This window comes from Anabrus simplex, chromosome 6, assembly GCF_040414725.1.
Source record: "Anabrus simplex isolate iqAnaSimp1 chromosome 6, ASM4041472v1, whole genome shotgun sequence".
Lineage (NCBI taxonomy): Eukaryota > Metazoa > Arthropoda > Insecta > Orthoptera > Tettigoniidae > Anabrus > Anabrus simplex.
The window spans coordinates 17,191,165-17,218,326 of record NC_090270.1 but is presented as its reverse complement, the minus strand read 5'-3'; positions in this window follow the sequence as shown (position 1 = coordinate 17,218,326).

The following is a 27,162-nucleotide window of genomic DNA, read 5'->3' as shown; positions in this document are numbered from 1 at the left end:
CTCTTATCATAAAGACACCTTTACTAGAATAAATACCCACTAAACTTCGCTATCTTTCTTATCATCCATTCGCCACCATGCCCCTGCTGAGCATACACACAAACCTTTGCACATTCCATTCCTCCTACATTTCCTCTACTTGACTCTCTCAGGGTTGCTGATTCCATGCTTCAGCGGTATTATGAATGTCACAGACCCCATACACGCTAACCTTAGCACATTCCATTTCTACTACATTTCCTCTACTTGACTCCCTCGTGGTTGCTGATTCCATACTTCCGTTGCACTCACATTCTGCTAATACGTATTCTACTCATGTTGCAACTTTATCACTGCACTACCTATCTGTTCCTGCTCATCTTATTCAACCATGCTTAATCTAATTAAATAATCATCTAAAACCAACTTTGCTTGCCGATTTACCATTAACTAATAAATCACTTACCAATACCATTTAAACTTCGTTACCTCTCTTATCATTCATCCATCATAAGTACCATACAATTACAGTACACTTAAAAACACCTTATCACCTCGCTACCTCTCTTATCATTCATCTATCATACAATACACATGCAGATACCATCACTTCTTTACTTTAACCATTACAATGCCCTTCGAACTCAACAATCCATCCATCTTATATCTCAAGACACCATTATATGAATAAGTGCCATACAATTACAGTACACTTAAAAACACCTTATCACCTCGCTACCTCTCTTATCATTCATCCATCATACAATATACATGCAGACACCGTCACTTCTTTACTTTAAACATTACCATTATAGACACCAATACATATGTACCTCTTATCATTCTTCACTTGAATAAATCCCCTCTAAGCTTCACTACCTCTCTTATCATCCATCCATCGCACTCCACAATCATTCTCTTCAATTCCATACCACATATCCTTACATATATACCTCTTATCATTAACTAATAAATCACTCACCAATACGATCTCCGTCATGTCATCACTTGAATAAATATCATACACTTAGGCCCGTATTCACCAACACGAGTAAAAGCTTTTATCTTGGTTAAAAGCTACGTAAACCGAGATAACAGTTAACTTTGTATTCACCAACAACATTATCTCGGATAACGGGTATTATCTCGGTTTAAAATTTTACCGGAGATTGGTTGCCCGGTAAAATGGGAAATCTAAGATAATAGCATTCCAAAATGGCAGCTCGTAGACGGCTGGAACATCTGATTGAAAGGGAAAATGACAGCGACGAGAAATATGATCAAGATTATGCAGTTAATAAACGCCCTAGGTGGATAAAAGAACGAGCGACATACTTCGAGGACTACGACGACATTGATTTTCAGACTCATTTTAGGTTATCTAAAGCTTCGACACTGTCAGTCTTATCCAAGATTGAACATAACCTGGAATTTCCAACAAATAGGTAAGGCGAATTCTCGATTATAGCTTATATCTTGTACGGTACACGATTGAAGAACTAAGGAATGTTGTATATTTTTTGAGTGAAGTACGTTGCACAATTTCTTTCGTGGTTATTGAACAAGTGACAGGCATACCGGTAACCAAAAAAGAAAAGGTATAAATAGGTTAGGCCTTGTTGTCGTATTTTAGTATAGGCCTTTACAACTCAGTTCATGGCTTATCTTATAAACACTGTCCAAAATGTAAATATTACCGATATGAATACCGGTGATTTATACGTGTTTTAATTAAATTACGTATTTCTTATTGCAAATTCTGTTATTTTGCTTAATTGCATTCATCCATTCAATTTTCACGTACTTTTACACGTTAACCGCGAACTGACTAGTATCAACATACTAACAAAATAATGCAAAAGGAATTTTTGCAAGTCAAGTTCAGTACGGTATCTTTGCTGTATTACAATTACAAGTAGGCCTAATCATTTTCCAACACTGTGACTAGATGACCGGGCATTACAGTAGGCCTAGACATGACAGTACTAATTTTAATAATTGCTGTAGTCAATAAGTAACATGGTTCTTCTCAGCCAGTGAAGTGGATGGTATTTGTTGTACTTTTGGTCAGAGTTCACAAATACACTTGCCATTCAGTGAATGGTATGAATTAGTTGCACAAATAATCTGTGTTACAGTACTGTATGCCTGGTCATAGTGTGCCTTTGCCCCTTCTCTCTTTAACATTGCCTCTGTGAAATATAATTCTTCCCAGATACCAGACCTTTTCATCTGTCAGTTACATATTTCTCTGAAACCGTAGTAGACGGGAGCTGCAGTCTCGCTTTGAGATCCACTGTGAAGAAAAGTTATTTTGCCAGTTCATAAATTAGCCTTGTTGATGTAGACTTCGCTACACATATTGCTCTCTTTGGGAAACTTGCTTTTACCTGCTCTAGGACTGTTAGGTCTGCAGGCATTATAGCCTACGCATGGTATACTTCACTCGATAAATAAGGCAATTTCTTTAATTCTTCACTAAAAAGTTACACCCTTGTCTTAAGTTAGTACTGTACAAACATGCATATTTAGGTAACCACAGTGCTTATCAGTACATCCCATTTTTTATCATACGAAAACTGTATGGATTGTCTTTCTATCCTTTCAGGAATCAAGCTGTTTCACCCATAAATCAGCTTCTGCTTACTTTAAGATATTACGCTACTGGAAGTGGTCAGCTTAGTGTGGCAGATTATGCTGGGGTGAGCCAGTCTACGGCATCTAGAATTGTACATCGAGTCAGCGCAGCCATAGCAGCTTTACGACCCCGCTATATTAATCTTCCTCAAACACCTCAGTCTATACATCGAACACAGATTAACTTTTATAATATCGCCAGGTTTCCAAAGGTGATAGGGGCAATGGACTGTACCCACATTCGGATACGATCCCCTGGTGGTAATGAAGCAGAGCTCTTTCGAAACAGAAAGATGTACTTTTCTTTAAATGTCCAAGGAATGTGTAATTCTAACATGGAATTTTCCAACATTGTAGCTAGATGGCCAGGCAGTAGTCATGACAGCACTATTTTTAATAATTGTGTAGAACGAGCCAGATTTGAGCAAGGAATCTACAGAGATTCAGTATTGCTGGTAGATGCAGGTTACCCCTGTAGACCATATTTAATGCCTCCACTGGATGCAGTTCAAACACCGGAAGAGAATCTTTACAATGAATCGCAAATAAGAACAAGAAATGTGATAGAAAGAACATTTGGTATATGGAAGCGACGATTCCCAGTTCTTGCTTTGGGAATGAATGTCACGTTAGATTGTGTATTTCCTGTGATAATTGCAACAGCTGTTCTTCATAATATCTTGCGTCAAGCTGGAGAAGAGCTGCCTCCAGATGATCCACATCTACAGCTACCTACACCGTGGGATGAACTATTAGGAGAAGGGCAGATTGATAGACGAATGGATCAACAGGGCATACCTCGCCGTGACAGTCTTGTTAGACGAACAATAATTGATTCCTACTTTAGAAGTCTTTTACGGCAATAACAACACAGTACTGTCACGGTGATAATCCTCTGTACTGTTGTAACTTCACAAAGATAAAGAGGTAAGTAGGAAAGAAACACTGTTTTTGTTTCTTGCTTACATACAGCATACAACATGAAGTACATGTTGTATTATTGTAATTAGATTTTATTATCTAGCCTATGTTGATGTTTTATAGTATTCTCTTGATTTTCAGATGGCACCAAAGTGCTGTATTCTGGAATGCTACAGTAATTTTGAAGAAATAGATGTCTTGTCAAACCAGAAGTGATTACAAGACTATTCCCAGGTCTACCAGATTATTTGAACTACAAACCAAGCTGGAAGGATTAAAGAAAGATATTGGGGATGAGTGGGAGTTGTTTATAAAGAATGATTGCAAGAGTTTTTGTGTTATAAAAATTTATAAATGTGCCCATAGTGTGTGAAAATAGATACTAATGTGGGAATCCAAGTGTGTGTGAATGGTCATATAATGACTTCTTTTCACTTGTCTTGGATAATGTCACAAGGGAAGCAGCAGAGGTGGTTTCAGCTACAAAGTTTGTTAACAAGGTATGTTGACAGGAGCAATGATTCTGCTGAGAATAATACTGAATTTTAGAACAGATGACTCTTAGGCAATCTATAATTAATAATAATAATAATAATAATAATAATAATAATGATGATTTGCATTAGAAAAGATGACAGGGTCACTTGTAATTAATATTTATTTGTGTGAAAATGTACAGAAACAGCTAACATTTTTATTAGAACAAATTTTTCTTGGTATGTAAAAATCTTACAATTTTGGTACGATCCTTATTGCTTTTGTGTTGTATGAACAGTTTTCTTGTTATGATGAATAACCTTATTTCAAATATATTTGAGAGAATTCCACATTTTCAATACTTCAAAATATGTATTATCTATTAATATACAATTGGACTATGGTGAAACATGTTTCGTGGCTGAAAATGTCCCAAAAAAAGGGACGAAACATATTCCACTGTAATCCAATTGTATTTTAATAGAAAAATACATATTCTGAATTATTGAAAATGTGGAATTTCTCTTACATACAGGCTTTTAACCATGAAATTTATTTCATATAAGTTTGGTTTGTGCTACCACATCCAAAGTATCTCCAGAGTTTTTCAAGAAAGCCCCATCTCTCTCCTTCTTTCGAAAGTGAAAATAGGAATTATTGTTTAGGAGTACTTATTGTATGGAGCTGACGAGATGATCAGATTCTTGATGGTGAAGCAGAGGCGAGGGAGGTATTGCTACTGCTTGGCCCAGAAACATTGGTTCTGTAAATATCTACGAATGGAATCCAAGACTTTAAAGTACAACAATGATTGACGCAGGGTGACCAGATTGTACTCACATAAATTTATATTAATCTTCTGAAAATCCCTCTTGATGCAAAAGAAAGGCCTAAAATTTTATTGGTACGTTTTACACAATTCTCTCCGTTATAGGCTATTATATTAGACCTTTCTGCCCGTTTCAAAGTACCAGGTCTCTCGATTGCTGTATCAGTGAATAATATTGCAGTCATAGTAATAATGATAATATTAATCATATCACAGCAGAATAAAAATATGAAAATGATTTGGAAAAAATTATAGGCTACATCTTAAGATGAAAAATTGCTTTACAAGGGTGAAGCCAAGTCTGAATAAGTTTTGTTGGAGGAGGATAATTTATTAGAATCTTCTTCACTCCTGTTAACTAGTTTGCCATGACTTCAATAATCCTGTCTCTGTCAGTACTACTCATGACAGCTATACCCCACGCAGACATCTTTTGTTACTGCTGGTAGCTTGATAACTTCTTTGCTTAGCTCTCAAAATGATATTCACACCAAGGTCACTAAACATACTGTTTTACTTTAGCCCATGCAACTATTGGACTGAGTTCGCAGTTGAAGTGGGGTAGCCTAGGTACGATATGGCTATGAGCAGCTAGAAAGTTGATGAATTTTAAATAGCTGTTGGTTTTATCACCTCAATCCAAGTCTTATACCTGCGCTCTGCGCATTTTAACACAACATGGTACCCCTTGTTGTCGTAGCCAGTGCTCTCAAACCTCTCATTGTTTTCATCGAGAGTGGTATCAGATATTGCTCGCCGCAAGCCAATAATAGGTCATCTGCCTGCCTGCCATTCCTCTTCACCTTCAGTTCCCCCTAACCCCCCACATGCAACTGCTCTTTCAGGGATCCTCTCTTCTCAGCTCTGTACAGTAGTAACTGATCCGATAGGGAAACATTTTCAAGAAAAACTATCATAACGTAATGGCTACAGAAAATCAAAGCCTATATGATGGTCATATGAAGGAAATTGTTGGGTTATTTCCAGTGAAAAACCTTACTGTTGCAGAATTGTTAATGCTTCCATGGGAAGTACTGGCGTTCATTAAAAGTAAAGGGCTGGGTGGAGTAGCTGAGATGGTAGAGCGCGGCCTTCTGAGTCCAACTTGGTGGTCCGCTGATATTTGAAGGTGCTCAAATATGTCACCTTGTGTCAGTAGATTTATGTTACTAGCATATAAGAGAAGTCCTGCGGGACCAAATTCCATCTCCTCGGCATCTCCGAGAGCTGTAAAAGTTTAGTGGGACGTAAAAACCCATAACAATAAAAGTTTTTCAAGTCTTGATTTTAACAACATAAATAGAAATGTTTTCTGAATTGCAGAATGTAAAATCCGTTCATTTCAATACTCTATAGGCCTACAGGAAATCCACCTTTGATTTTGTGCACATCTTCAAGAGCATTCATATTAAGTGGTTTAATCTGAAAAATGCCAGCAAGACTTATGCCTTAGTTTGTAAATTTTGATGACAGTATATTTGTATGCAAAATTCTCAGAAGTTAGGGATATTTATAAAAATCTAAAGAAATATGTTATTGAATACTGATACCTGTCCGGTGGCCATGATCGTGAAGGCATTGAAGTCTATACAATCTGACACTGTGGTTAGCCACTTGGAGACCCATCGGTTGAAAAAAGTATCACCATCAGAATGTTGGCCAGCAGGGTAGGTGCTGGTATACAATTTCTAATCGCTACATTGCATGCCAAAATCATGGATTAAATTCCAAACCTCTTTGCAGTGCTCACATGAAGTGAGGGCATATGACGATGATGGCGATTCGTGTATTGGATGGGGATGTAAAGCTTTGAGGAGACCCTGTGGTGCTAGTCGACAGGAGTAGTAGAGTATGTACCAGCACCAGGTTTCACCCTTTCCCTTCCTACTATCATATTAAACGCCATACACTTCATATCTCATTAACTCCTCTGATGGGAGGAAGGGCATCCGGCCATGAAAACCTTGCTACGAAGATTCATCTCGCATCATACCAGACTCCATAGAGGAACAGGACAAGGGTTGGACATACATGTTATTAAATACTGAACTTGAACCATAAGGCTGTCTAACAGTTTGGAAAGACAAATGGTCAGTTTGGTAGATAACTTATTTCATGAAATGGCAGGTACCGCTTATTTAGGATACAGGAAAATCATGTAAAAATTATGCGAAGTGGTACCAGAAGTAGCAGCGAGGAGAGATCCTTCCTTTATGCTAGTCAGGATGCACAAACCCCCACCTAGAAGTATTCTTTCTTACACAGAAGAAGTAAATCCAAGACTGTGTAAATGTAGGGAATGCGACCATTTTCTTTGTTGATATTGCCTGGCTGTAATGAAGACAAATTTGCTGTTGTCTCTGATAGAGCTCGCATCATGTCTGGCCACATTGGGTCAAAATAAGTAAAGCGCCCAGTTTAAAATTGTCGTGGCTTGTACTGAAACTCTGACATATTTACAATAACTAGTGATAAGTGAAATTCATAGACTTTTTAATAAGTCATAGGTTAATAAACTTAGGCCTGTTCATTTGTTGTGCAACATGTGCCAGATGTCTGGAAGTGTCAGGAACAAAATTAATTTTCTTGTGCCAGAAGAAATGTACCTGCAACTTCAAGCAATTGACCAGCAAGAGTATATTTTTGGAAGCTAGGCTTTGAAACTGATATGTAACCAGACCATTGGCCTATCCAGAGCAGACCAGTGGTTTTGTACAGGGTATAATAGAGGGCTGGAGGCTGCTTCACGGCAGCTAACCTGGGGGCTTATGCTCCAGACTTCCTTTCCTTGTTGTGCAAATCAAATTCAACTTTTGGCCAGTCTCAAACATAAAATACAATGTTTGTACTGTGTACATTAATGCACCAACATTGCCTGCACTGTTTACTGAATTGTGACATCATCCAAGGCACACCACGTTAGATCTCTAACTCGGTCCTGGAGGGTAAGAGTTGTAGAAACCGGGTGAGTTGGCCGTGTGGTTAGGGCAGCGCAGCTGTGAGCTTACATCCAGGATATAGTGTCGGCAGCTCTGAAGATGGTTTTCCGTGGTTTCCCATTTTCACACCAGGCTGTACCGTAAGGCCACGGCCGCTTCCTTCCCATTCCTAGGTCTTTCCTGTCCCATCATCACCCTAAGGCCTATCTGTGTTGGTGCAACGTAAAGCAAAAAAAGAAGAAGAAGAAAAGTTGTAGAGGGAAAATAAGGCGACGATGGTTCGACTAAGTTTCTAATGATTTAAGTACAAGTGGAATGGAACTGAATGAGTCCACAGTTAGTTAAGAATAAGAGGATTATGGAGGCTTCCAGACTGACTGCTGAAAGGCATAACAGTCTATATTGAAGATGTATGCACGTAGCCTGTGTGTTAAATAGAGGTGTCCAAGTATTCCCAGAAATGACTCTGCAGTTAGGATGGTGCTTGCACAAAGTATATTTTTACAAAGCGTAAACTACATCAGTTCCTCCTTGCTGTACTACTGAACTTATTAAAACAAAGCAACTATCTGATGTCACTATATGTACATGTGGTCGAAAATATATTGTATTATGATTCAAAACATGCTGATAACTCCATTTTATAAATATTGTCACACATTAAACAAGGTTGAGAAATGATAACTGTCACTTCAATAAAAGAAAATATTTACCACTTTTTTTTGCAGTACTTTGTATAACTTATTATAATCTTATCAAGAAATGATGCTAAAAAATAACACAGTGCATCCCAGCCTGCACAACTTGCACATACTGTTGGGTGTTCATTTCTTGTTAGGGATGTACGTTGTTCATAAGAACTGCTAGCAACTGAGGAAATGTGTGCACAGGTGTGAGATGAATATAACTTTTTACCGTTGGTTTCTGTACAGCATGAATCAAGTTGTTAGGGGTTAGAAAGGTTATCTAAATTATTTTCAGCATAAGCATACTTTCTTTCGGTATGTGTGTGTGTGTGTGTGCATTAATTTGTTGATTTAGGAGGTTTTATTGAGCCATTAGTTGGTAATGACATCTATGTCAAATTCTAGGAATTGCATAAATTTCAGTGAAAACAAAAACAAGCAAGAAAAGCAATGGCTAATGATGTCAGCAATACTGAAAATGACACATTATTTATGTTAGGTTACAAAAGCAAATATAGTGTATTTTGTGAGGTTGGATAATGAACACTTAGCTCTAAAATAAAAGTCACTTTTCCTACTTAAGTTTTGCTGAAATGATTTTTGAAGCTTAAAAGTGTCTATTAATATTTGGTTACTATGTTATTGTTGTGTCATTCTGAAGTTGATTAATATGTAAATAAAGTATGTTAGAACAGCTAATTACATTTTCCACATTCTTAACTAGTATTCCAGCTGCCCCTCATCACTAATTCCTTCACTACCTTATTATGGTAAATTACTATAAGGTCAAGAAATGATGAACAAATAATTTGTGAGGCTTAAACTGTTCCATTTTCTCTGCATGTCCAACACTTGTAGGCTATATTAAAGAAATTTCTACAGTAGCACTGAGATTAGAATTATCATGAAAAAATATTAAATAACCAACATCAGGTAAGTTTAAGGTACTTCTTGTACAAATTCAGTTTGTTCCATTTCTTAAATTAGTTAGGCCTAAATGGAGAACAATGAAACAGTATGTGTCTCGGCATGACCTATATTTCGACCAAGTAGGATAGAATGCAATTGCCTGAAAAAATATTTCATCAGGCTATTCAAATAAATTAATAATGTGTGCCTTCAGTGCTATGTTAAACAGCATTCAATTTGTTGCTTATGACATTAGTGAGTTATTTCTCTAATCATGATAGCAGAGAATTATTTACGAGCAGCAAAAGCAGCAGAATGCAAGTGCCAGCTGGCCAACAAGTTATCAGTGAGAGGTTGCATCAATGTGTAGTCCAACCTGGTACTTTATAGAATGCTGTGGTATTGTACAAGAACAAATGTTACATAATGATGTTAGTTTAGTTTGTTCTTACATATGACAGTATTATATTGAACCCATAATTCTACAGTGAGAAATTTTTTTATTTTTCTCAAATATTTATTTGGCATTCAGAAACTACTGTATGTTTGAGGGCAGCCATTTTGCGCTCCCAAGAGCCCGATGTTGCGTGGGGAGGTTCTTCCTTCCCGGCGAGCTCGTGAATTGCCGGGACACCTCGGCGGGGCTCGAGTGCCCGACAATTCTTTAAATTAATGGAATTCTGCACAACGAGGGATTTGACAATGTAGTAAATAATGAAATAAATAAGCAAAATTATTCATACACCCTCTGTGAAGGTAGAGACACCAGGGAAAATTTTAAGTGCAATTAAGCCCAAGTACATGGTAGCGTGAGACCAGCGAACTAGCTACACGTGCCAAGGTCATGGAAGGAAGAAAACGCGCGAAACGCACGGGCAGAAACAATTTATTTCTCCTGTTGTGAGTGAAGGAAAATTATAAAATTAACATCGAACATAAGTGCAAGTCTGTCCGGAGTTCTGGGACAAATCTTATCAAAATTGGTCTATTAGAAGCAAATTTGGCAGATTTCACAACCAAGCCTCATAGAGGGGATAGCGTCCTTCCGGAAATTATAAAAGAAACCCTCCACCGTAGATTTGGCAGTGTCGATCTGGAACTTGAAGCCGCGGGAGCTTGTGCCCGTCGTCATTAGAAATTCGCGCCAGATTGACCGACAATAATTCAATACATGTTCGTGGCTAAGGTCCATATATTTAGTTAAGAAGAAAAGTGATTGGAGAAGCTGTGAACGTTTGCAGACGAACTGGGAAGGTGTAGGCTGGTTGGAAAATACACAGCAGATTTTATTTTTATCATTTCCTGTACTCTTGTAAGTGAAGAGGGTCTGGGGGAAGCGATTCAAAATAGTTCTACTCCCTTATCGGCCGAACACCTGTTCTTATTGAAACAACGGGGAGAGAAACCACTCTGGGAGACGCATCAGACAGTTATAGCCGACTGCAGAACGAGGGAAGTTCGTGGTGCAAGTTACAGAGAAAGTGCATTATTTATATGGTAATTTTAATCTCGTGTGTGTGAAGGGTAGTGTTTGGATGAGTGAGTTTTTGAAAATGAAAATGTTATCTGTGAAAATGAGTGGCTAAGTACGAGGTTGCTGGAGATGATGTAATCAGAATGCTGAGAATGTCACCAATGTGCAGGTCTGTCTATTTTACATTATGTTGTAGTTAGTTAGTTAGTTACTGTCTGTCCTAACCAAATTTTCCAGATGATTGTCGGGTGATATGCGTAATTATCAGGCGAAAGGCGTTGTAAATTTTGGTCAGCGTGTGAAAATTTCAGTGTGTAAAGTTCATGTCAAGAACGGTAAAATGCGACGCTTAAAATTTTGTGTTGAGATGAGATATCATTCAAAGTGCGGATTTGTGAACGTTATAAGTGTAAATTTGTCGTGGCGAATATCGTAATTTCAGGTGTCAGATGCATTCAGAAATGCTGGTCAATAATAATAATAATAATAATAATAATAATAATAATAATAATAATAATAATAATAATAATAATAATAATAATAATAATAATAATAATGATAATGTTTACCGCGGGATAAGGAAATTCCTCTCTGTTAAATCACATTTAACCAGTTATTGTTACAAGGATCGTAAGCATATTTAGATAATGTCAATAAAATTTGTTAGAGTCACAGTCGTTAATGGGAAGGAAATTTTGAGACATCGTGTATACTTGAATTGCGAAAGGTCGATGTGTGCTCTTGGATTCTTGAGGCTCGAGAGTCTTAATAATAGTAAAGTAAGAGATGTGTTTAATAATGGTTGTCGTTTTCACCAGGGGATCGATGTATGAAAAAGGATCTTAAAGGAAAAGGAATTGAGAGCGATGAATTGATATGTATGTGGAGACGAGATAGACGGAAGTAATACCGCTGGAAAGCGAGGAGAAAGAGTGTTGAGACAAGCTGTATTTTTGTAGAGGAAGTATTTAGGAACAGGCTGCGTGAAACAGGCTGTATTGTTTTCCGCAATCAATCCGAATTTGAGATGACTATGATGTGAAGCATTGTGAAATTTATAGAAAGATTCCAAGTGAAAACGACTCTTGTAAAATGTTAAAGGCTGGGTAGTACACATCCAGTGATCTATGTTACGTAAAGCCCGCATGGATGATAAGAGAATGAACGATCTCCAGGATCAAAGAGTACTTTGGACACACGGTTGGGTTATATTTAATTTGTTCATTGGAGAGGTCATGGATAAGATGGTTGGAATTGATGATAGGCGATCTGAGAATTTCGAATGCGATGGTGATGATTATTATTTTGAAGGCATCCACTAAAAGGGTACACGTGTGTTTGGGAATTTTCATTTGCTTCCCTAACACGTCAGTGCACAGGCTGAGATTGTGTTCGAGGTGGAGAACCGTTCATCACGTCTATTTATTTTTGAGTTCACATATTATAATGAGGTAGACACTTACTGTATTTTTCGAGAGGTAGTGCTGTATTTCGACTTGCATTAATTTGATAATAGAGACGTGGGTTCCGTCGTGCGTATTTGTTTGACGAAATCTAGTGTTAAATATCAGAGTTGTTTGAGAATTGCATTTCGCCTGATATGTTAAGGGAGACGTAGTACGACCCACTTTGACGCCCGACGATAGATTTAGGACGTCACGTGTTTATTCTTGGAGTCATTGATGATGAGACGTCCTAGGTCACGCCCGACGATAGGATTTGGAAGGCATCATGTATATACTGATTAGGTTTAGGGTGTGCAGATTTCAAGTGAGCCCGACGATAGGTCTGGGATGGTAGCTGTACACACTCAAGTCTCAGTTTAGATTTTTTTCCTTTTGTTTCTTTTGTGAAGTGGCCTGGGGGAAGGTAGCGGTTACAGTACGATATGATTTATTGTAGAGGGTCTGTGCGAAGCTCTCATTGAGATAACGGGACTGCTATCAGACGAGTTGAGGGCTGTCCAAGTGTGGGACATCGACCCGATCTAGATTAAATATTTTTACTGTGTTTCTTCGTGCGTGTTAAGCTGTATGACTTCGAGATGTTAATTTATTTTTACGGACTTTATTGTTTCCTCGTTTTGACGTCCGTTTTCGTTGATAGTGTGCATTTGACACTTAGTGTTTTAGAATGAGACTTGAGTTGCGAATGCGGTTTCGATTCGTCAGCCAGTAATTTATATTATTTTCATCTTGTCGTATTTTCATTCTTATTCATAGTTAGAGTTAGTAAGTAATCACTTTACCAGTAGTGTGTTGGGACAGACAGTAAATAGAGAGATCTGTACTGGTAGCATTGTTGTCAAGGGAAAGAATTCCTTAAATTTGTAGTAAATTTTAGCGTGGACTGGTAAATTTATTAAGCATAATAAACCCATTTCTAACCTGAAAATCGGTTCAATAATAATATTTTCAAGTGACTTTTCACTTTTTGATTAATTTCAGTGTTTGGCATTTCTTCTAAATGCATGATTAATAATTGTTTCCTGCATTTCGCAGTTTTGTTCCTTTAGAACGACTTAACGTAAGATCCTCCCGGATCATGTTATTGTTGGTTCCTTCCGAACAGCTGTTTGGGGTGATGCACGTTTAGCATCGGGATTACCTTATCACTTAAGGGTGTCATGAAGGACAAATACATGGTGGAATTTTATTTCAATTGTGAATGATGCCATTAACTCGTAGTGAACACCATGCTTTCCCATAATATTTCGCAACCTATCCAAAGCAACTGATAGTCAGTTTGGTTCGATTAAGGGTCCATTCGGCGGATGTTCCGTATCCGTGAAGGGTATTTGACTGGTGGATAACCTTAATTAAGAGAAAATCAGGCGTTCTACTTGTTGAAAGTCAGATTTTCCACGGATCGTGTGGATTAACTCTCAGTTCTTGTTTGGAATAATAGGTGCCCGGTTTTCAGGTCTTCCCTTTTTCAGTTTTTCAGTTTCGCTGTCCACTAACATATTAGCTTCTCCGAAGCAACTCTTCGACATTGGAAGAAACGAAGTGACGTTATGTAATGTGACTGTGTTTGGAACTTTTCAAAAATCAATAATTAAATCTTTTTATATTTTTGTGGCAGGAATGCATATTAAATTAACGATGTTATCGTGCTCTTTCAGTTTAATAAAAGTTAGTAAGCACATTTTTGCTCCTCATTTCAAGTAGTTAGGCTTTCTTCTGAACCCCATCGTTTGGTTAAGATCGTGACCGAATTTATTCCCGCAACGACCCAAGATTTAAGAGTTCTAAATTGTTCTACTATAGTAGCCGTGGCCGACCAACGATGGAATGGTAAGTTTAAGGGTTCAGTAGAAGTGGCGCCATCAACTTTGGGGCCTTAATGTCACGATAACGATGAGGAGCCCAAAGTCACGATAACGATATGATGCCACGATAACGATAATGAAATTATCCATTGAAAATAAATGTTAGGAAAATATAAAATAATGTTGAGGCCTAAGCCACATTATAAATAATACAAGCGGGTGAAAATTATGGCTGAGCCACAGTTAAACGAATTATGCCCAATGAGAGTGCTAGATATTAACACGTTTAATGAGGAGCGTAACTACCTGGTAGTTAATAATAATAATAACAGTCACAATGCATTTTAGGAAATCAGTATGTAGAGCTGTATTGAAGCTTATGTCATGTTGCCAATATAAATTTTGGAAGTGGTAACGCTGAATTACATTCAAAGTTTATGCGTTAACATGTTCTTTGTTTACTTAATTTACGGAAGCGAAACTATTTGGGATATTTATCCAGAGTAACTTATTAACTTTAGAATTTTCTTTTTATTAAACAAGTTTGTGATACCAGCCATGTAAACAAAATTTTATAAGACAACTGTTGGAATGTTGTCAGTTTCGGTATTAAATTATAATGGCGTTTGTATGTGAAAACGCAGTAGATAGTGAATTCTTTCCTTAGTAGTTTGGAGTATTCTGGTTGCATCAACAGCCAGCGTACTCATTATTGTATTCTGTGTGATATTGTGAGATGGAGGATAAGGCGGTGATGGAGCTGCTAAAGCAGATGAGGGAGGACATGAAAGTTCATAATGAGAGGTTGGATAATAAGATGGAAAGTTTAAGGGAGGACACGAAAGTCCAGAATGAGAATTTGAGGGAGGATGTGAGAGTTCAGAGTGATAGTTTGAATAGTTTGAGGGAGGACACGAAAGTCCAGAGTGAGAATTTGAGAGAGGACATGAAGGCTCATAATGAAAGTTTGGATGGTAAGATTGAGGAGTTACAGAGTAGTATCGAGGATACCCAGGCTAGGTGTAAAGAGTCTAGTGATGAGTTGAAGGCTGGATTGAAGAACGTAGTTCAGGAGACATACACTATTTGCACCGAACTTAAAGAGGAAGTTAGGGGTGAGATAGGTAAACTCAACCAGCGGTTTGATGATAGCCAAGTGGAAATTAGGAATGAGATTGATAAACAATTTGCGGAAGTGCAGGTCAGTTTAAAGAACGATTTCGATGAACAGTTTTCCAAAATCCATGACAGTTTAAAAACCGATATGGACAAGCGTTTCGACGAAAGCCACGACATGTACAGTAGGTTATGTGATAGTCAGGATGAGATGAGGAAGGAACTTGACAAGCATTTACTGGAAAGCCAGGCGGCGCATAAGCAGCTGATCGACAGTCAGGTTGAATTTAAGGACGACATTACACAACAGGTCGTAGAGATGCGGATCTCCAGTGATAAGGAAAAGGGGAAAACGTTGACCATAATAGAGGAACAACGTCAAATATTATCTGCGGACATTCAGTCACTGAACAACAAGGTAGATAAAATTAGTGTGGAATTGGAGAGTCAGGTATTGTCAAAAACCGAAACCATGGAGAAGAAACTGTTGCAAGTTAATGAGGAAGCAATTAGTAAACTCCAAGCGGCTAATGAGGACTCCGAAACTTTAATTAAAGAAATTCAAGAGGAGTTAGTTGAAATGAAAAATGAACATACCAGGGAATTCAATGACAGGCAAATTAGTATAGAACAGGATTTAAGGGAAATCACGTCAGCCCAGGAAGAGACAGACAAGAAAGTTGGGTTCATTAAGAGCGAAGTGAGCAGTTGGATTAGCAGCGTGGTAGATATGCAGTCCAAGGTGGACAAAGTATTAAGTCAAACCTCGACAGCTGTTAACTCTGACCTCAGTGGTCAATTGCCAAATATTAATCATGTGAATAATAACGGTCAGAGCTCAAATGTAGATACCAGTCGATCTCAAGGCTCAGGGGTCACAAACGTTATTAACATGATCAAGTTACATGAGGACCAGCCTAAGAAATTTAATGGAGGTCCACATACCACGCCGAAGGGGTTTCTTAAGGATCTCAGGGAGTACATCCGGGACGCCAAGATTCCTGAGGAACGTCAGTTGAGGGTAGCTGAAAGATATTTAGAGGGGGCACCACTTTTATGGTTTAAAGGCTTCCGATACCACTTTGATACCTTTGATGAATTCCAGAGGGCGTTTCTCAATAAATTTTGGAGTACGGAAATTCAGCAGAGTCTTAGATTAGAGCTATACTCACGTCGGTATAATGCAATAGGCCCTACAAAGTTCAGTGAATACTTTATTGCACAAATGGTAAAGTTCAGAGAACTTGAGGCGCCGCCCTCGGAGCAAGAGTTGGTGCAGGCCATCCAGAAGCAGTTACCTCCCGAAGTACAAAGGATGCTCATTGCATCAAAGGTAGAGACCCCCATGCAGGCAGAAATGATCCTTAGGCAATTGGATCATACCCATAATCAAATAGCACCCAGAGGGGGACGATCGCACGAGCAACATGTAAACACTGTTAGCCAGGTTCCAGAGGGAAGTCCAGAGGCACCTGAGCAGGGGAAACCACAGTCGACTGAGCGGAGGCGTGAGTTTCGCAATAACTGGGAACCCTCGCATCCACGAAATGAGGATTGGAAAAGGCGTAGGGGTAATTGGAACTATCCACAAAGGAGGAACCCTTACTGGAGGCGATACGATGGGGACAGAGAAAACCAGAGGAATTTCAGGAATGGACTTAATAACCGCAGGGACTGGGGAAATAATCGAACCCAGAACTTCCGCCGTGATGAGGATGAACGGTACCGTGAACGTGTTCAGTACACCGACGGATTAAGGAAGGACCACGAAAGGAAAAAATGGCAGGGGGCTATACAGCGCCAGGACGTCAACACCGATTGTTTCGGGGCTGAAAGTTTGGAATTCTAGAAGGCACACAGGCAAGACCAACGAAACTCCGGTCTGAACCCGTTTGCGCCAGATTTTGAGCAGGAGTCAATGTCTACTCTTGATAGAAGGAAAACAACTTCAAATTCCCAGTAGGAAAAGGTTCAGAGTCTTTCATCCCAGATTCTGAAGGAGAGACAACCAAATGACACCCGTAACATCAGTAACATCAAGAAACAGACTTCGAGCAACTCCCAATTAAATGATGACCGCAACCCGATAAGAAGATCAAAGGTTTATCATAGAGCAGAAGAAAGAGTTCCACTACAGGATGACGCAGTCTTACCAGCTGGGGAAATGGTCACTGAAGAAGAAGAAGAAGAAGTACAACCCGTAAATATGATCGTCACGTCGAGAGAAAGACAGGTCGAGGCCCCACTCCAAGGACAGGCAAGCAGTGGGAGTAAAGAAGAGGAAGACGCTGAATGTTTACAATGTTCATTCTTAAGAGAAGACTTTGTTGATGACATCTGTAACGCAATCCTATTGTTGGAAGAAGAAAACAGGGAAATACGTGAAAGTAACAGAGCCCTACGTCAAGAGTGAGATCGGCTGGGAAATTTTACGTAGAATCATGGTTCATTTGTATCAAAATTCCCATGTACAATTCAGAATTTTGAAGGAATATATCTGTTTAAATATTTCCCCTTTCTGGGTAAACATTTCGTCGTTGTAGGTGGATTATGAACCCATAATTCTACGGTGAGAAATTTTTTTATTTTTCTCAAATATTTATTTGGCATTCAGAAACTACTGTATGTTTGAGGGCAGCCATTTTGCGCTCCCAAGAGCCCGATGTTGCGTGGGGAGGTTCTTCCTTCCCGGCGAGCTCGTGAATTGCCGGGACACCTCGGCGGGGCTCGAGTGCCCGACAATTCTTTAAATTAATGGAATTCTGCACAACGAGGGATTTGACAATGTAGTAAATAATGAAATAAATAAGCAAAATTATTCATACACCCTCTGTGAAGGTAGAGACACCAGGGAAAATTTTAAGTGCAGTTAAGCCCAAGTACATGGTAGCGTGAGACCAGCGAACTAGCTACACGTGCCAAGGTCATGGAAGGAAGAAAACGCGCGAAACGCACGGGCAGAAACAATTTATTTCTCCTGTTGTGAGTGAAGGAAAATTATAAAATTAACATCGAACATAAGTGCAAGTCTGTCCGGAGTTCTGGGACAAATCTTATCAAAATTGGTCTATTAGAAGCAAATTTGGCAGATTTCACAACCAAGCCTCATAGAGGGGATAGCGTCCTTCCGGAAATTATAAAAGAAACCCTCCACCGTAGATTTGGCAGTGTCGATCTGGAACTTGAAGCCGCGGGAGCTTGTGCCCGTCGTCATTAGAAATTCGCGCCAGATTGACCGACAATAATTCAATACATGTTCGTGGCTAAGGTCCATATATTTAGTTAAGAAGAAAAGTGATTGGAGAAGCTGTGAACGTTTGCAGACGAACTGGGAAGGTGTAGGCTGGTTGGAAAATACACAGCAGATTTTATTTTTATCATTTCCTGTACTCTTGTAAGTGAAGAGGGTCTGGGGGAAGCGATTCAAAATAGTTCTACTCCCTTATCGGCCGAACACCTGTTCTTATTGAAACAACGGGGAGAGAAACCACTCTGGGAGACGCATCAGACAGTTATAGCCGACTGCAGAACGAGGGAAGTTCGTGGTGCAAGTTACAGAGAAAGTGCATTATTTATATGGTAATTTTAATCTCGTGTGTGTGAAGGGTAGTGTTTGGATGAGTGAGTTTTTGAAAATGAAAATGTTATCTGTGAAAATGAGTGGCTAAGTACGAGGTTGCTGGAGATGATGTAATCAGAATGCTGAGAATGTCACCAATGTGCAGGTCTGTCTATTTTACATTATGTTGTAGTTAGTTAGTTAGTTACTGTCTGTCCTAACCAAATTTTCCAGATGATTGTCGGGTGATATGCGTAATTATCAGGCGAAAGGCGTTGTAAATTTTGGTCAGCGTGTGAAAATTTCAGTGTGTAAAGTTCATGTCAAGAACGGTAAAATGCGACGCTTAAAATTTTGTGTTGAGATGAGATATCATTCAAAGTGCGGATTTGTGAACGTTATAAGTGTAAATTTGTCGTGGCGAATATCGTAATTTCAGGTGTCAGATGCATTCAGAAATGCTGGTCAATAATAATAATAATAATAATAATAATAATAATAATAATAATAATAATAATAATAATAATAATAATAATAATAATAATAATGATAATGTTTACCGCGGGATAAGGAAATTCCTCTCTGTTAAATCACATTTAACCAGTTATTGTTACAAGGATCGTAAGCATATTTAGATAATGTCAATAAAATTTGTTAGAGTCACAGTCGTTAATGGGAAGGAAATTTTGAGACATCGTGTATACTTGAATTGCGAAAGGTCGATGTGTGCTCTTGGATTCTTGAGGCTCGAGAGTCTTAATAATAGTAAAGTAAGAGATGTGTTTAATAATGGTTGTCGTTTTCACCAGGGGATCGATGTATGAAAAAGGATCTTAAAGGAAAAGGAATTGAGAGCGATGAATTGATATGTATGTGGAGACGAGATAGACGGAAGTAATACCGCTGGAAAGCGAGGAGAAAGAGTGTTGAGACAAGCTGTATTTTTGTAGAGGAAGTATTTAGGAACAGGCTGCGTGAAACAGGCTGTATTGTTTTCCGCAATCAATCCGAATTTGAGATGACTATGATGTGAAGCATTGTGAAATTTATAGAAAGATTCCAAGTGAAAACGACTCTTGTAAAATGTTAAAGGCTGGGTAGTACACATCCAGTGATCTATGTTACGTAAAGCCCGCATGGATGATAAGAGAATGAACGATCTCCAGGATCAAAGAGTACTTTGGACACACGGTTGGGTTATATTTAATTTGTTCATTGGAGAGGTCATGGATAAGATGGTTGGAATTGATGATAGGCGATCTGAGAATTTCGAATGCGATGGTGATGATTATTATTTTGAAGGCATCCACTAAAAGGGTACACGTGTGTTTGGGAATTTTCATTTGCTTCCCTAACACGTCAGTGCACAGGCTGAGATTGTGTTCGAGGTGGAGAACCGTTCATCACGTCTATTTATTTTTGAGTTCACATATTATAATGAGGTAGACACTTACTGTATTTTTCGAGAGGTAGTGCTGTATTTCGACTTGCATTAATTTGATAATAGAGACGTGGGTTCCGTCGTGCGTATTTGTTTGACGAAATCTAGTGTTAAATATCAGAGTTGTTTGAGAATTGCATTTCGCCTGATATGTTAAGGGAGACGTAGTACGACCCACTTTGACGCCCGACGATAGATTTAGGACGTCACGTGTTTATTCTTGGAGTCATTGATGATGAGACGTCCTAGGTCACGCCCGACGATAGGATTTGGAAGGCATCATGTATATACTGATTAGGTTTAGGGTGTGCAGATTTCAAGTGAGCCCGACGATAGGTCTGGGATGGTAGCTGTACACACTCAAGTCTCAGTTTAGATTTTTTTCCTTTTGTTTCTTTTGTGAAGTGGCCTGGGGGAAGGTAGCGGTTACAGTACGATATGATTTATTGTAGAGGGTCTGTGCGAAGCTCTCATTGAGATAACGGGACTGCTATCAGACGAGTTGAGGGCTGTCCAAGTGTGGGACATCGACCCGATCTAGATTAAATATTTTTACTGTGTTTCTTCGTGCGTGTTAAGCTGTATGACTTCGAGATGTTAATTTATTTTTACGGACTTTATTGTTTCCTCGTTTTGACGTCCGTTTTCGTTGATAGTGTGCATTTGACACTTAGTGTTTTAGAATGAGACTTGAGTTGCGAATGCGGTTTCGATTCGTCAGCCAGTAATTTATATTATTTTCATCTTGTCGTATTTTCATTCTTATTCATAGTTAGAGTTAGTAAGTAATCACTTTACCAGTAGTGTGTTGGGACAGACAGTAAATAGAGAGATCTGTACTGGTAGCATTGTTGTCAAGGGAAAGAATTCCTTAAATTTGTAGTAAATTTTAGCGTGGACTGGTAAATTTATTAAGCATAATAAACCCATTTCTAACCTGAAAATCGGTTCAATAATAATATTTTCAAGTGACTTTTCACTTTTTGATTAATTTCAGTGTTTGGCATTTCTTCTAAATGCATGATTAATAATTGTTTCCTGCATTTCGCAGTTTTGTTCCTTTAGAACGACTTAACGTAAGATCCTCCCGGATCATGTTATTGTTGGTTCCTTCCGAACAGCTGTTTGGGGTGATGCACGTTTAGCATCGGGATTACCTTATCACTTAAGGGTGTCATGAAGGACAAATACATGGTGGAATTTTATTTCAATTGTGAATGATGCCATTAACTCGTAGTGAACACCATGCTTTCCCATAATATTTCGCAACCTATCCAAAGCAACTGATAGTCAGTTTGGTTCGATTAAGGGTCCATTCGGCGGATGTTCCGTATCCGTGAAGGGTATTTGACTGGTGGATAACCTTAATTAAGAGAAAATCAGGCGTTCTACTTGTTGAAAGTCAGATTTTCCACGGATCGTGTGGATTAACTCTCAGTTCTTGTTTGGAATAATAGGTGCCCGGTTTTCAGGTCTTCCCTTTTTCAGTTTTTCAGTTTCGCTGTCCACTAACATATTAGCTTCTCCGAAGCAACTCTTCGACATTGGAAGAAACGAAGTGACGTTATGTAATGTGACTGTGTTTGGAACTTTTCAAAAATCAATAATTAAATCTTTTTATATTTTTGTGGCAGGAATGCATATTAAATTAACGATGTTATCGTGCTCTTTCAGTTTAATAAAAGTTAGTAAGCACATTTTTGCTCCTCATTTCAAGTAGTTAGGCTTTCTTCTGAACCCCATCGTTTGGTTAAGATCGTGACCGAATTTATTCCCGCAACGACCCAAGATTTAAGAGTTCTAAATTGTTCTACTATAGTAGCCGTGGCCGACCAACGATGGAATGGTAAGTTTAAGGGTTCAATATAGCGAAACTGGGAAGATTCATTTTTCAGATTTTTTTTTTTTTGAATAGCCTATACTATTTATGTATTTTCTGTTTCTCTGTACAATTAAGGAAACAAATAACAAGAAACACACCCAGAATTAAATAAGAAAAAACACAATTAAATAAGAAACACACAAAGTAAATAACTAAAACACACCAAGAATTAAATAAGAAGCAACACACAAAATAACTAAAAACACATAACACAGCTGAACTCATTTTACTGTTTTTTCATCAACAATTCTGTTTTGATTTTCTCTTGCTTCAGAAGTTCATACTCCTTCTCAAGTCTGACTTGTTCAATTTTCAGCTTTACTCTCTCCTGCTCTAAACGAAGAGAGTGAAGCTCCTGTTTCCACAAGTGTTCCTGCGTTGCTTCCTCCGTGCACTTTGTTATCGCCTCAGCTTTTAATTTGTGGACTTTTGCCAAGGGTTCTTCTGATTTGCTAAGCGTTGGCCTTCTACGCTTAGCCCACCTTGGAGAAATTGACACTGGAGGGGCTGGGGAAATGTTGAAGTCTACACTGCTCACTTTATGGGAGTCACTTTCATTACAGCTTGTAGTCGGTTTCAGAGCTGGATGTATTGAAGACTTTAGCATATTTGAAGTATAGTCGCTCCAATCCAACTGCACTGCTTCAGCCTCCATATTAGACTCCCCACACCCCTCTTCCAAATCAACTACATTACTGGTACCAATGTCCATAGTTAACTCTAATGGTTCCCTATCACTCACAGTTGTCACCTCTAATGGTTCACTATCGCCATCGTACGGGTTCTTCATTCCCTCTACTGAAGGGCGAATCAGCTCGATTACTCTTTCCAGAATAGGGTCACTTTTAATAAACGTATTAGTGCCCCCACCTGTTTTCAACACTTCCATTTTTCTGTCCGCTGATGCTTTCCTGGCAGCTTTCTTCATGTTCTCCCAAACTGTCTTCAAATTTGCAGCGTCCCGAACAGACTCATTTCCTTGGGAATTAAATGAAATGGCAATTTTTCCCCATCTATCATTCTTCATCTGCGTCGTTACACCATCTGTTTTCTTATTTTCAATTACATGAATGTTCTCAGCCACCAAATTGATTAACATTTCCTTCTCGTGGAACGTCATATTTGGCTTCTTCCTTCGTTTCTGCAGCTCACAAGCGGACATGATTGACGAGAAAATTACGAAAAACAGCAATAATATCTCAAACACTTCCAAAACACTCAACAAGTTGTATATTTTCGCTAATGGCGGCAGTGCGTAGTCATTTGTTTTCCGTGCGGCAGTATGAAAAATTCTACGTTCAAATTCACATTGCAAGGAAATCTTGGGTTTCGTAAACCGAGATAATAAATGCTGTGGTGAATACGGAAGCAACCGTTATCCGAGATAATAACATTATCCGAGTTTTGGAAATCTAAGATAACAGCCAAAGTTACCGACGTTGGTGAATACGGGCCTTAGTCTATCCATCTTTTACCTAAAGACACCATCACTTCAATTACAATTATACTACACATACAGGTACCATTACTTGAGTAAATAAACTTCAATACATATCTACCTCTTATCATTCTTCACTTGAATAAATACCCTCTAAGCTTCACTACCTCTCTTATCATCCATCCATCGCACTCCACAATCATTCTCTTCAATTCCATACCACATATCCTTACATATATACCTCTTATCATTAACTAATAAATCACTCACCAATACGATCTCCGTCATGTCATCACTTGAATAAATACCATACATTTAGTCTATCCATCATTTACCTAAAGACACCATCACTTCAATTACAATTATACTACACATACAGGCACCATTACTTGAGTAAATACACACATACAAACACCACCATAAAGTACGCTTCTGTCCTCCATCATAGGCAAACTATGTTACTTACTACTGTTACTTGACTTTTTACTTCTCGTAATTATTCCTTCCATTTTTCCTTTTTTGTCCCATAGGTCTTTCAAACTCAAGCTTCTCCCTTTGATCACGGCACTTCTTACTTCTGCTTCCTCTCTCAAACCATTATTCTCGCTCCGATTCTGTCCACTTGTCTTCCCCTGTGATTCTTTTTCTTCCCCCGCGCAGACTTCCGACACTAATTCGTCCATTAAATTCCTGACTACTTCCATCCTCCTTGCATTTACTTTTTCTTCAGCTCTTTTCACGATCTCTTCCCAGGAACCCCATCTACTCAGTGTTCCTTCATTTACAGTATGTACATCAGCCCTGGTAGTTTCTTCTTGCCTCGAACTGTCAGCCCTGCTTTTTTTTTCTTGCCTCACATCATTCCTGGTAGTTTCTTCATGTCGCAATCTCTCAACCCTGCTTATTTCTTCTTGCCTCAAACTCTTTTGCCTCAAACTCTCAGCCCTGCTAGTTTCTTCTTGCCTCAAACTCTCATCCATTAATTTCAGTTTCGATATTGTCCACTTTCGGGTCCAATTCCTGTCGCTCACCACGAGTATCTGACCACTAATATACGCTTTCAATCCCTGAATTTTTGCTTTCACAAAATGTTTCTTAAGAATTTTAAAATTTCTACTCTCTTCTCTTCCGAAATCTCTCTTAATTCTAATGTTCTCACACTGTAGATTACCAGCGTTCCTTATCACTATATCTGCCATCAATGAAGATAGCAGCGACACTCTTATGGGCCTGTGCCCTCCCACCTTGCCAACTCTCTCCACATTGTCTATATCTACCTCACTGAAATTTATTTTCATTTTTTTTTGTATAACATCTACCACTTTGTAAATAATGTCCACTTTAGATTCTGCCTTGTCTTCCTCCACCCCATAAATAAATATGGATTTCTTCTTGCGCTCCTGTCTGCAGAATTCAATTTCTTTCTTCAGGTTTACCATCTCTTCATCCATATTTTTTATTTTCTCTCTTAGTGACCCCAGTTCTTTTTCGCTGCCTTCTATCATCGCCTTCGTATTTTTCATATAATCCTGGATCCACTGTCTCGTCTTTTCTTGCTCCTGGACTTGTTCTTGAAGCATTTTCTTTAATTGTTCAAACGGACATACCTCCTGTATTACTTCTCTTACTACTTTCCTCATAACCTCTACGTCTACCCAATTCATCGTATCTATCTCCTTGCCGACCGCTTGACCTTACCGCTTCCTCACTCTTAATCCACTCCACTCAGCAGGCGCACGCCACACGACACGTCCGTCCTCCTCACTGGCTTAAGCTAGACTGTACCTTTACACTAACTGATACCTCTTCCTTCCTCTCTTCAGTTTCCCTTGTATCTTCCCTTCCGATGCTTGGCTTATTAAACAATTTCGTCGCAAACAGTGGCCTAACCAATTTTTCTTCCGTCTTTGGATGCATTCCAGTATCGTTCTCCTTCCTTCAACCACTCTTTTTAATACTTCCTCATTCCTTACTTTTTCCTGCCAATTGATTTTCTCCATCTTCAGCCAGATCCACATTTCAAATGCTTCTAGTCTTCTTTCTTCCTCTTTTCTCAACGCCCAAGTCTCAGCCCCATAAAGCGCCAATGGCTGATAAGAGAGTTAACAATGTAATTTTGGTGGGTGGTAAATAGAAACGTAAACAGCCTATGGGATGTGTTTGAAGCAATTGTTGAGCAGGTATGGATTTTTAGGGACGGTAAGGAATAGTAAGGACCGACTATGTTATGGCAGAACAATAAAGAGTTTAAGAAGACTGGAAAATAATATAGTTAGAAGCGGTTTTGATCATCTCTTCGGACCATTGAAGAAGCACCTGGGTGGTAAGCGACTGAACAACGATACGCCGTTCAGTATGACGTGACTTCAGCGACAGGACACAGAATTCTTCTAATCACATTTCGGCCTTGGTGCACAGTTAGAGGAAGTGATTGGACGACAAAGGTGACTGTGTTGAACAGTATCCCATCACTCTGTATGCTTGTACCTGTATGTGAAACAACGTTCAATAATAATAATAATAATAATAATAATAATAATAATAATAATAATAATAATAATAATAAACTCCGCTATTACCGGTCCCAAGCCCGGGGCCTCGTCTATCAAGAGACGGGGAAGTGAGGAGGGTGAGGAGTAACAACCTCGTTAAAAAACCTGGGTCCATCTGGCTCCGGGTGGTAGCACCCAGTAAGGGCCCCTGCCTAGGGTTACAGGTGAAACCTGGCCAACGGTCTTGAAGGCGGAAGAGGAACTCTGCTTTAGTTCCGAACGGTGGAGAGAGCGGAAGAGCCTAGTGGGGTGAACCACGAACAAAAATCGAATTTCGGACTAACAATCCGATCTTATCCTGGAATCTAATTCCTCACTTTGTATTTTATACTATTTCAATTGCAGTATGGAAAGTCCGCTGAATGAAGGCACTACCCCAGGTGGTAACTCGAAAGAGAAATCCACCATTGCGTCACGCAATGCATTGGGACTAAAGGTTCTGGGGAGTCCCAACAACTGCAATCAGAAGGTTGAGTCGGAGCAACCTTGGAATCCTTCTAAAATAAAATTCAAAAAGGAATTCTTTTTTGGCACTTTAAATGTAAATTCTCTACTCAAGACTGGTAAACAAAAAGAACTAGAAATACTTCTAGAGAGAAACAAAATTCAAATTTTGGCAGTTCAAGAAACTAGATTCCTAGATGAAAATGTAATAGACACTTGTAACTACAGGATCTTTAAAGGCAAACCAGCAATCAAAATTATGAAGGGGATGCCACTACTTGGTACAGCTTTCTACATTCATAAAAGTATAATAGGAAATGTAACAGAATTTAAATCCAACTCAGAAAGAATACCTCTCCTATCAATTAAATGCAAAAACAAAACGTACACACTTGTTAATTGCCATGCACCAATAAATGAAGACAATAGGAAAAACCCTCAAAAAACAGAGGAATTCTGGGTTCGTTTGGAAAATGAAATATCCAAAATTCCGAAAATGAACCCCATATTACTATTAGGTGACTTCAATGCACAAATAGGTAGAGAAAAGAAATTTAGAAATGTAGTAGGACATTACCCAGCCCACAGAAGAACAAATACAAATGGTA